This window comes from Neopelma chrysocephalum, unplaced genomic scaffold (assembly GCF_003984885.1).
Source record: "Neopelma chrysocephalum unplaced genomic scaffold, ASM398488v2 Primary Assembly neopelma1_59, whole genome shotgun sequence".
Classification (NCBI taxonomy): Eukaryota; Metazoa; Chordata; class Aves; order Passeriformes; family Pipridae; genus Neopelma; species Neopelma chrysocephalum.
The window spans coordinates 18,479,880-18,492,231 of record NW_020897714.1 but is presented as its reverse complement, the minus strand read 5'-3'; the positions used below and the strand labels follow the sequence as shown (position 1 = coordinate 18,492,231).

Below are 12,352 nucleotides of genomic sequence, written 5' to 3'. Positions count from 1 at the left end.
GCCTTCTCTTTCCAATTCTCCTCCCAACAGGGGCTGAGAACAGGGGGAGAGAGCCAGCAGCTGAGCGATAACTTAGTTGCCAGCTGGGGTTAAACCACAACAACTGCAAAACCTTTTTTTGACAGCAGGAGGATAAACTATCCTGCTGGCTGCAGAGTGGACCCCAACTTGGGGATGCTGCCAGTGGGCAGAGAGCGGGTCATGAAGCCACCTGAGACCTCCAGCATGAAAGAGGGACAGGGACCATCCAGCCCCTGGCAGGCAGCATGGGTCAGAGGGGACAACCCTGCCCATGGGGTACTGAGACATTGCCACCACCAAGTTCAGGCCACAGGCATTTTGGTGCCAGGGCTCACTCTGGGCAGGGGCAAGAGATATCACCAGCCAGAGGCATCACTCCAAGTTGGATGGCCAGTGAGGGGTCCACACAGTGGTGCTGCCAATCTGATTCATCCCCTGCTGCCAGCTGGCACAGGGAAGTGTTAGTAATACCGAGTGTCACAAACTCAGAGCGGCACAAGCCAGGAGACGAACGAAAATAAACACACTTCCCACTTCCACCTCAACACACCCCCACAGTGCGTGGTGCCACCATGGGAAGGACAAACAGGCAGGCAAGAATCCCTGAGCCTGGGACTGCTATCACACTGGTGCTAACATTTGCATTAGCTCCTTGGAGATGTCACTGTGACTCCTCAGGAGCTGGTGGCCCAGGGCCACCACTGACTTCTGCCTGCAAAATGGATGCTGCCAGCTCAGCAAGGCCAGAGGCCCTACCAGGAGGCCAAAACATATGCAAACACAGTTTGGAAGCTTGGAAACACCGTTTGCAGCTTGGAAACCTGAAACACAAACTGGATGAAAGGGGAAGGCTCAGAGATGTCTCTAGAAAAAGGGAGTGACACATTCTGAATAGGCACTGCCTGTCACATGGACAAGGGGGAGGAAAGCCTAGTTGAGGACAGAGATGGAAATCCCAGAGCATTTCCAAGGATCTTTCTGCTGCCTGGGACCCACACATGGAGGTGGAAGCTGTGGGGTCAGTGGCAACTCCTGGGGAGCCAGATGAAACCATGCTGGTGGGTGCAGCATGGGCACCCTGGGAGATGCAGGATACTGCAATCCGGTGAGATGCCTCTTCATCCCTCTGCTACCCTGTCCCTGGTGTATGTGAATACCCATATATTTCATGGCCTGAGGAAGCCCTCGCAGCACTGTGGGAAGCTGCTGCAGCATAGGCATCACAGCCACTGTCTTGCAGCATTGAAGATGTCAGCCAGGTGGGTCTCCAGGGGCCAACATCCACCTCCAGCCCCACAGCAGGGGCTGCCCTTCCTTCCTTCCCAACCACTTTTCCCCTCCTGTGTCCTAGATTGAGCAATGCTGGGGACACCACCATGATGCTGCAGTCATCTCCACCTTCCCGTGTGACACTGTGCTCCAGCAGCACAAGCCATCGCACCAGCCCACACTGCCACCCCGCTTCTGCTCTGACCCCAAGCAGACACAGGGGGATGGGTTGTTGCTGTCCTTTTCCAAGGGATCTGTGGGCCAATAACGTCAAGGCACTTGGTGCTGACGCAATGCCTCCCTTTCTCCATCCCCAGTACACGGTGAAGTGCCTCGCACATCCCAGTCTTTCTTCAGCCCCTGCCAGAGTGGATCATATATTGTCAATCCTTCCTTAAATTTGCAGTGAAAGAGTCTCATGAAACAGAACAGAAAAGTCCATGCTGAAGCACTCCCCCACTTCTCTTTTTATAACAACCATATCTGGTGCTCTGGGACATACACTGTAAACGACGACGATGGAAAAATCCCAGGGTATTTTTACACTCTTAGTCTTTGCTTTATCTGGAGTCGTCTGGCAAATGCTTCCCTTCTGTCTGTGGTCAATACCGCAGCCGCTGGTTGTGCTCCACTTTGTGCCTTTATCCCCATTACAGGTGGTGTAGCATTGGCTGGCTTTGAGATCAGCATCCACAGACTCATCCTGCCAGCTTGGGCACGGTGACAACACAGCAGATGAGCCTCTCGCCTCTTGGGGGGTCAGGACGGAAACACCCGCAGCCGAGAGGGGACCTCTTTGCCCTTTTGTAGAGCTTCGCGGATCCACAGCATTCGGTTTGTCCTCTTCATTATCTTTGTAACTCCATCTCTTCTCCTATTCCTCACAAATATTCCCAGGGTTCACGTCAGGGCTCATAAGGCAGCTCAGTGCCATGGGGCTGTCCTGCCACAAGAGTCAGTGGCCGAGCTCTCGCTCATCCGTGCCAGCAGGGCTGGGTGCCAGGCGCTGTATGAGCACACACGAAGGCGCAGTCACTGTGCAGGAGAGTTTTACCGTATTAAAAAGGCAAGTGACATATGGAAGGTGAGGGGAGGAAGCTGTAATCAACTCTATACCATTTTTATATACACACTTCTGCCTTTTCGTTCAATAATTATAAATAGATTAAGTGCCAACAGTCCCCATCTGCCCCTCAAGGCATGATCTGCTGACCAGTTTCCCTCTCCAAAAGAAGATTTTAGTAATGTACCTCTGCCTCGTTTACATTTTGGGATGGAGTGAGAAGGGGGGATATTTTTACCCCCCTGTGAAGCTCTGGAGCCTGAGGATGGGTAATATGAAAACAAAACAAAATCATTTGAAATTAAACCATCTCAGTGTGTGACTCAGAGCTATTCATAGCTCCCTGAAGCCAGCTGCAGCAACGGAGCCAGAAGGATTCTGCCCGTATTATTATTCCAATTACCATCTGAATTAAAAGTTTGAGCAGTGATCAGCCCACATGCTGATGGGAGGGGGAGAGAAGAAACGAAGAGAGAAGGAGAGAAAGAGTGAGAGGGAGAAAAAACAGATAAAAATGGGAACCACACAAAGGTCCCCAGGATGACAAAGTCAGGAAGAGGCACAGAGAGGTGACAGCATCACCTCCTGCCTGCTCCCACACCACCCCAGCGATCCCTGCTCTGGTTGCACTGTCCAGGCAATGGCACTGCAAGAACAGCTGCCTGCTACCCAGGATCTTGGACTAGACAGGGGATACCCCATCTAGTGGGGCTGGTGGGGCTGGCACTGGTCTTCACCCACTCTTCTCTGGCCAAAATGGGGCTGGGGGGGACAAGACACAGGGGCTGGGGATTGGCTGAGCAGGATCGTAAGGAAAGGATGCTGCTGGCGTGGCAGCTGGGGAGAAGCCCCTTCTTGATGAGTGAGGTAGGTGGGTGTTTTTCTTTGTAGCTGGCATCACAGGGAAAATTAAATGCTCAGAAGGCCCCTGGCCTTCCCTTGGTGGTTTTTTGGCCAAAAAGGAGCAGAGCTTTTTTGGCAGCCAGGGCACAGACCACATCCCACCTGTTCCTGAGGAAACGTGGGGACTGATGCATGCCCCAGCACCCTGCCTGCTAAAGCCATGGACTAGATCCCAAAGGGTTGGTGCAAAACCGACAAGAACTGAAAAACTGAAGGCGCTGGGGTGTCCCTGAGGTCCTCACATCCCAGGCAGCTTCAGTGCTCTCAGGTTGCCTCCTCCAGCTTCCCAGCATAACTGCACCAGTGAAAAGGACATCTCTTCTAACCCCCCCATTGCAGGAACATCCTTCACTGAGCACCCTGCCTTGTGGGAGCCTTGATGAAAGGCCATTCCCAGCAGCATCCCTGTACCTCAGTACCTCTGCAACACAGAGTCCCTGGCCAGAAGAGCTGCCCACGCAGGGCCTCTTGATGGTTTTTGGCTTGTTCAGGGGAAAGGGATCATTATTAGTGTGCAGGAAAAGGGCAGCAAGGGTGGCTCACGTCATCTGCCTGCCCGCTGCGGTTGCACTCCTGACAGGGCAGTACCTCTGCCAAGCACCCAGCAAGGCAGGTGCCTGCAAATGGGTTATGGATGATGACAACAACAGTGACAGCAGCAAAGGGCAAGCAATAACCAGGGCACAGCCTGCTCCGCACCAAGACCCTGATCAAGAGAGGCGACAGCCACTGCTGTGCACTCAGCTACGGCACAAGAGCTGAGTTCCCAGCCTGGCCTGGCTGCTGAGCACTAACCCATCAGCTGTAGGTGAAAAACAACCTCCCCTCAAACCCTTTGTTGCTATGCTAACAAGGACCCCAAGGAGCCCAGGAGAGCCACGATTCTCCTGAGAGGGTCCCCACTTCTCCCTTTCAGCCATGCCTGAAAAGCACCAGAAACAGAGCGGAGGGAGCATCCCAGGTAAACTGGAAAACTGCATTCCCGCAGCGAGCGGATCAATTATTTCACTTCAGGTCTGTTGACTTGTATTGCTGCAGCTTGATCAGTCTTGTTTAACAAATGCATCTAGAAGATGTCAAGCCTAAGTGCTGCCCACCTCGTGCAGTATGGAGGACCATTCCCCCTTCCTTCACCTGCCCCTCAGCTCCCCAACACGGCAGAGGCTGCCATCACGGATGGGATCAGACCGGAGAGAACGGTGTGAAGTGGGACACAGTGGCTGCATTTGCACACTGCTATGGCTGCGATATCCCCCCCCGCCATCTCTACAGATTGCTGTCATACCCCTACTCTTCCAGGCTGCAATAGACACTCCCGCTGGCATCCTGCCTGCTCACCTGCCTCTCGCCTGCTGGCACTTGGTGCTGCTTGCAGCTTCTGCCTGGTCACCTCCACCCAGACACGAGGTTCTTTCTTGGTGGTGTGGGAAAAACGGGAACAGGAGAGGAGAGAACTTCTGGGGCCGCTGTGCCTACACCCGTGGCAAGCACCGCCTCTTCATAATGCCATCGAGCTTTTCAGAGGGATGAAGAGCCTGTCTGTCCAGCTTCTGGGATCCCGGGTGCCCTTCAGCCCCTGCACTCACCGTGCTGCTGGTGAGGTCAATCTACACAGCTCTTATGGGGCTTTACCCTCCTCTATAGCAGAGTCATTTTTGACATCCACTTTCTATAAGACTACTTTCAGATGGTCCCTCTGCACAGGTGCTGAGGCAGGCTGCCAGCAGAAACAGAGCAGGTGAGAGGAGAGGGGAGAGCAAAACTGAAGGCAGGGGAAAGGAGAACAGGCAGCGGAGAGGAAGCCGGGACAGGGCCAGCAGCTCATTGTACTGGTGCTGGTGCCACTCGCCAGGGAGGGAAGGAGGTGAGGAGGGAGGCAAGGGGAAGTGTCAGGTCATTTTTCTGAACCTTTTGCAGGGGACAGAATGGGGGACACTGCCTCCCATGTTTTTGCACAGCACCAGGCTCCCTCTGAAGTGTTTTGGGAGAAATGTTGCCATAGAAATAAAATAGACATCCAGATTGTGAGGGGCAAACCCACTGCCGTGGTGGCAGGGGCTGGTGCAGGCACGGGCAAAGTAGCTGCAGGAGTCCCTGGCTGGCAGCGTGGGGCAGTGCCAGGCTGGAGGGTACCTTGTTCTCCACCCTCTGCTCCCTAATCTCCAATGACAGCAGCAGTGGTGCTGGTGCCAGGAGATGGTAGGCATCTTCTCCCCAGATAAACCAATGGGTGAATGCCAAAGCTGTCCCTGAAGCAAGCTGCCTGTTTCCAGGCTCCCAGGAGGACAGGCATGGAGGTGCATGGGTCTCTGGGACCGTTGGGGCAGGGTCACATGGCAGCCAGCTCACATCCCTCATCTGCCTGGTCCTTGGCACCATCTTCACTGCCGGAGAACAAGCCTGAGAGGTCTGAGGATCAGAACCAGCTCAAAGGCACCCCCTGTCTGTCCCAAGACAGAGAATCAACATCTCTCACAAGAAGAGACTTCAAGCCCAACCATCCCCACTAAAGCCACCTTGTTTGGGGAGGGAAACCAGCGCAGGTGCCTCCTGGGGCTCCATGTGAGGCCCCTCCGCCCTGGAGCGCAGAGGCAGTGCTGTGAAGGAGCATGAATTTAGCCTGACTCAGTTTCGCAGTGCTGTGAGGCAAGCGCAGACAGCTTCACTCAGTCCTTGCCATTCACAGAAAAACGAGCACCAGTGGGAGGCTGGGAGCTGCGTGTATGAGTAAGGGATCGATTGCTAAGACGCCAGCATCCATCTATTGATTCCTGGCTGCACTGTCGGGTTAAGCCAACCCAGTGCAATAATGAGACAGGACAGGGGAACATGCTGAGGGCAGATTGCCATTAACTGCTTTGCTTATGGTCTGCACTGATGTCAGCACACGGCAGGCACAGGTATCCATCACCATGTCCTCCTCCTCATTGCTGCCACCCTCCCATCAGTGATGCCACCCCAGGAATACAGCTGTTCCCAGCGTGGTGGCCAGTGGCTGAGCTTGGGGTGGCCAAGTGGCCAGAGGGACCAGTGAGGATCCATCCTGCCAGACAACTCCATCCTTCCCCAGGCACCTCCTCACTTTCCAGCTTTCCTTGAAAACCACGGGGGGGGGCTGCAGGGGGCAAGGACCACTGCCAGTCCCCTATCAGCACCACACATTGGGGCACTTGATCTTGGCATCCGAATGGGGGGAGAGATGGAAGAGGAGAAAGATGGAGGAGAGGGAGTCCCACTTCCCTCCGGACCAGCCCTCTCCAGCTACTCCTGTCTGTGGTCATTCCTCACCATCCCTCCTCTTCCCCACCACCCCCTGTCCCCACCAGACTCATGTTTCCATCCTAAGGCACGTATTTCCCCTGTACTTATTACTATTGTCAGTGGCCACAAACAGGGGTGGTCACGTGCCAGGGTGTCTCAGGCTTCTGTGCATGCCACTTCTGATGGTGAATGGAGAAGGGGCGTATTTGCATGGCTCCATCAAGATGTGTTCCCCATCCACCCACCTGTCCTCTCCCAGGCTCTGGGTGGCCCCAGACCCTGAGCTCATCTCCACACCTCCCACCCCCTCTGGATGCCTCCTCCCGAGAAGCCAAGAAGAGCACAGAGCAGGGATAGAGGGTAGTCTTGGAGCCACATCACCTTCACCATGCATCCTCCGTGTGTGCTGTCACTGTCTCCCCTTCACAGCACAGCCCCCCAAAAAGAGGAATGGGAAAAGGTAGAGGCTTCAGATCCTCTGTTCACTTCGCCATGGATAGAGTCCAGATGGAGCAGTGGGGACAGGATCTCCAGGTTCTTGGCAGAGGGATTTGGTTGACTCCAGGTGTTTTGCCCAGAAGAGAAGGTCTTGTGGGCTGAAGGTGGCACCAGGGATATCTGAAGGGACCTGCCAGCACCACACAAACCTGCCTGCCCATTTGTGCCCTGATGGGGATGCTGACCTTGCTAACAGGGAGCAAAGGCAGAGTTTCTCTGGCAGTTTGCTCATGGCTTCCTCCTGAACTGCTTTCACCCAAACCTAGTATGCAGAAGACCCTTTGCAACTATCCGGAGGATGTTGGACCACCAGCAGCAGGATCAGTCATGCTGGGAGTAGGAAAGGTGGAAGGCAAGGGAGGGAGGGGCAGGTCTGGAGCCCAAAAAGCTCCGCAGGCAGTAGGAGAACCAACACATTCACTTCAGCTCCATTTGCACCCGAGCGCTTGGAAAACGGATGTCCAGCTGCATTCTTCCCTATAAACTGTCTGGGACCATTGCCCACATGGAGCAGGAGAAAAAGGTGAGCAAGACCCAGCCCAGAGCAAGAAGACACTAAGGAAACATGGGGAGCAGTAAAAATGAAGAAGTTACTTGCAAAGCGACCAAAGTCAGGGTGGCAAGGGGTGGGGAGGGAAGTTGGGGAGGTTTACAGGCAGGTGCCCACCCCTGCCCCTCGGCCCACGGCCACCCCGGTAGCTGTACGTGCATATGCCGTGCACACAGGCAACTTTATTATTCACTGGCACAGTCACACAAAGCCACACATCTCTCCCTAAGTTATATTTATAGCTGTTCCTCAGAGTGAACGCAAACGAAACAATACATTATTTTCCTAAGAGAAAAAAACCCCTTCCCGGTCTCATGCCAATGAGGGGAGCAGCGCGCCCCGGCACCGCCTCTTACCCGGGTCCTGCCGAGGGCTGCTGCCTGCTCCAGCCGTGCCTAGCCAACATCAGAGGAAGGGGAAAGCGGACGTTTTCTCCATCTCACCATGAAATGTCTCAGCCAGACCGGAGGAATCAGGGAAGTCTCTCTGCAGCCCTCGCTCGCCTCCAGCTTAGGTTTATTTTTTCCCCCCGAAGAGCTACTTCTCTGCTGCGACCTGCTCCTCTCCTAACTCTGCCCTGCCCACGCCAGTGCTCTCCTCCTGCCTCTGCCTCTCAGAATTTTTTGCTCCCAGGAGCGTCCATCCCACGGAGCGCTGATGTGCCTTCGTGGCTCGGCGATGGGTTCAGGTCTCCCCCTCCTGCCTGATTCCCTCCTTCTCTGGCATTATTTGCCCGTGTCTCTCGCTGCCTCCCTGCTCTAGTCCCCAAATCCCCCCTCTCCCTTCCACTCTTCCTCCCTTTGCGCTCTGCTCCCGTTCCCTGGCTGCCTCTCCCCCTCGCTGATTGCTATGCAGTCTGTAGCTGAGAAGTCAGTAACTCTGTGGTAGGATCCAACAGCTTTCCGCTACTTTAGCCCATCCTCGCATGTGAGCTCAGAGCTGCGGAACCACCATGGGGGAGATGAGAGCAACCATCAGCACCAGGGAAGGGATGGCGGGGCCACCAGATGCCCTCAAGGGGGTGAATCCTCCTGCTGGGCTGGTGCACAGGGGTGAATTATCCACTGTCAGGGTTTTTTTCCCCGCCTGGATTTGGGGTGCTGGGCTGACACCTCGCTCTGAGGAAGGACCGGGCTCTCCCAGCTGATGCAGAGCATTTGCTGTGGGGCATTGCCTCCCCACTCTACAGAGCTGGGGATTTCCTTCTGGGATGGGTAATGCTGGAGACAGGAGCGTGGGCACAGAGGGACCAGCCCTCAGGGATCCAGGATAGTGCACAGGAAACATGTCCAGGCACCCTGACAGGAAACATGTCCAGGCAACCTCCTCTGGGTCTCCATGGGCAGCAGCATCTCAGAGGCTTTGAAGAAGTCACTTCTTGGTGACAAGATGAGAGGCCGGGGGACTCTGCTGCAGCAAAGCCGGAGGCTGAAGAGAGCCCTGACCACACAGGCAGTGGCATGGGGTCCTGGGGACAGCCCTGCTCCGGGACAGCCCTGCTCCAGGACAGCATGGTTTGACGACATGGTTTCCATATTGGAGTCTCATCTGCTGTCCCCAGTGTTAAGGCCTGTGCTGAAAAGTCAAAAAATATCAAAAAACCCCGTTTTGAGTCTCCTCTGGGCTCCAATCCTGCAAAAATCACAACCCTCCCTCCCAAAATCATCCCAAGATCCCCTTGCACAAGGCACTGTGGGGCCTGCTGTCCCCCACTGGCATCAGCGAGCACTGCCGTGGTGAGCAAAGCCCGCTCCCAACTGGCAAAGCCATCACCAGGGAAGCAGAGGGTGAGTTTGGTAGCTCCATGCAGATGAGCAGCTGCAAAGCAGGAGCTCATCAGCCTCCTGCATGGGCCAGCTCATCTCAGTGCACTCATGGCTCCTCCCTCCTGCTCCCGTGGGGGGTTCCCCGGGAGCTGCTGCACCTGGATGGAATGGGGCCAGCCTATCTATGCCCTCTGTAGCCATCCCTAAGGGAACCTTGTTCAGGTTCATAGGGGTACTTGCTTTCCCAAAAGCCCTGTCCCTATGGCCCATGGGGCTGCTTCCCAAGAGCTACGGGCCAGTAGCTGTCCATTTGCCCTGTGGCAAAGCATGCCATCCCTCGGGCACCATGACAGGCCTTTCTCCTCCATGCAGTAAAGGGATGAAGATGTTGCTGAGACATCTTGCTCCTTCCTGGAGTGGGCAAAGCCACCAAATACCTGCACAACCCTGTGGTCACCTCAGCTTCAGGCTGGCTTTCCTCTTCTCTGCCTTTCGCTCCTCATTGCTGGCTCCCCACAAGACCTCACCGTGTTTCCCTCCACCTGTACAGCAAGAGGATGAATAGCTACACCTCGTGCATGGTGTGGCAGCCCAGCATAGCCAAGAGGCAGCTGGCACTGCTGGAGCCATTGAGAGGGACAAGGGGATGTCACACTGAGGATGCCACTGGCCCTTAGCTGTCTTTGTGCCCCCAAGGTGCCACGCCCTGACCGCCCCATGGCCACCGGCCCCAGCAGCAGGGTGGCTCACACTCGCCACCCCCGCTCGTCTCCACCAGCACCGTCTTTAATAAGAAGCGTGGAATATTTTAGCACCTATGGAAAAGCCACCACAGACGGTGGTGGTAGCCGTTGCCAGGGAGACGCTCCCAAAAATAGCCCCACTCCGCCAACCTTTCCCAATGCTGCTGTGGGGATTGAGGGAGGCAAAGGGATAGAAGGATGGAGGGATGAAAGGATGGAGGGAAGAATGGATAGAGGAATAGATGAAAGGAGGGAAAGAGATGGAGAGATGGATGGAGGAATGTTTGGAGGGATGAATGGAGGAATATTTGGAGGGATGAATGGAGGGATGAATGGAGAAAGAGGGAGGGAGGGAGGGAAGGAAGGGAGGGAGAAGCAAGAGCTCCTAGGAAGGTGAGCAACTGCTGCCTGACCTATCTCCTGCCTGGGGATGAAGACAAGTGCTACCTTTGTGCCAGCAGCCCCTGCTTGGACACCTATGGTCCCACGTTCCTGTGATACCAGCTAAGCCAGCACAAACCTTCAAGTGCTCTCTGCCCTGGGCAGTTCTGACTTTGTGTTTAAACCAGACAACAAAGGTTTGGATTCCTTAGCACCTGCAAGGCTCCCTCTACGATTCTCCTGCAATCATCCCATCCTTGTCCCCCACCAGTGCTCTAGGACCACCCCAGCCAAACTGACCTGGTCTTGGGGGGCAGAGATGGTGAGACACAGAGATGGCTCACGGTGTTCAATCCCACCATGTTTCCCAGCCCCTCCAGGTATGCTGAATCATTTCCCTCTCTTGGATGAATGCCTGAGGCTGCCCACTCTCCCAGGAGGTCTGGATGCAGCTTGAGCCACATCCTGCAGCAGAAATGGAGGGGGGCACCAAGCCAAGCACCTCTGTGACAAAAGCACAGAAGCCTTCCTGGTAGCAGGAAACAAATGTTTTAGTAAGAAGGAAACCCCCTTTGTCCCTCTTATCCCAACACTATTGCCTCGCAGGACAGGCAGAAATGGGGAACAGCACTGGATGGAGCTGCTGCTGCCTGGCCCAGAGGCTCTGCAGGAGGAGCCTTCCAGACCAGCAGAGGCAGAGAGGGAAACCCCCAAAATAGAACTAAAGGGGGAGGGGGAGAGAGGGAAGAAAAATAAACCCAACAACCCCAAATTCTTGATTTTAATGCCAAATCCCAGCTCACTTGCCTCCCTGTCACCCTGGCGACATTCCTTGTGGTCACCATGGAAACGGGAGGCATGGAGAGAGCATCACTGTGTAGGGTGGTGGCAGCACCCGGCATTATTTCGGGAGGCAGGGAGACACCCAGCCCAAGGCACTTCGTGTTGTGGCAGGGAGGGAGGAAGGAAGGTTTATTTTTGGTTCCTCCCACTTCATGTGCCCAATATTTCATCTCTTAGGGCCTGGCTGCCCCTTGGCCTCCAGGCAGCTTTCCCATGGCCCTCATGTGTGCCACACAGGGATGTCCCATGGGGAAACCCCAGCCCCACCACCACGTCCCAGCTGGGTGAGCTCGATTGGGCTGCTCCCGGGAAGTCCTTCTGATGGTCACCTGAGCTGGGGATTCCTGGTGCCACAGCAGAAGATAATGCTGTGACTTGGAACCCATCAGTTCTTCTTGGGAAGGTGCAAGATTAAGAGAATAAACCTTGGCCACCCACAACAGTGTTACCCCTCTGCAGGGGACTTCTTTTCCTGGGTGAGACAAGAAACTGCAAAGAGGAGTGCAGAGACAAGAGAAAGACAAGGGCTCTTGGACATTGCGCTCCAGAGGCTTGGAAAGGGATCCATTGGAAGAGAAGACCCCAAATCTGTTCCTTCCCCTAAGCTTTCCATCCCTGCTCCATGGCTCAGACCTCTCTTTGCCCACCTGCAAAAGGACCTGGGATACTAGGGCCCTGCAGGGCCACCAGGCCACCAGCACCCACATGGCCCTGCTGAAATCCCAGGCAGCATCGCCCTGATGGCTGAAAACCCAATTTCAGCCAGTCCCTACTCTGTTGCTCCTTTGCCGATGCTGTTGTTTGGTCTTCTCCCGCTCTTCTCCCACCACACCAACCTCTGCTTCAGTGCCCTGGCAGGGCCATCCCCAGTTTCATGGGGCTGAGCAGGTGTTTTCTAACACAGTCTGTGAATCCATCTGGAAAAGCCTGATGATGCAGGTGCTAGAGCATCAGAGAGGGAAAACACAACTGCCAGCCTAATGGGCAGGGAGGAAATGTATGCAAATGTATTCAGAAAGGGATCCGGTGATGCTAATAGGCTTGTTAATCCTTT

The 12,352-nt window shown here is 55.1% G+C and overlaps 1 long non-coding RNA gene across 1 annotated transcript in view; it reads right to left on the bottom strand.

The window, feature by feature from the left end:
- LOC113966045 overlaps positions 1–11,136 on the bottom strand; it is a 113,907-nt gene extending 102,771 nt beyond the window's left edge. The window contains exons 1-3 of the long non-coding RNA XR_003533695.1: positions 10,756–11,136; positions 9,769–9,873; positions 7,922–9,140 (exon numbers count right to left, since the gene is read on the bottom strand). This is a non-coding gene — a long non-coding RNA (uncharacterized LOC113966045). The remainder of the gene's footprint in view (positions 1–7,921; positions 9,141–9,768; positions 9,874–10,755) is intronic.
- Between the last annotated feature and the right edge of the window lie 1,216 nt (positions 11,137–12,352).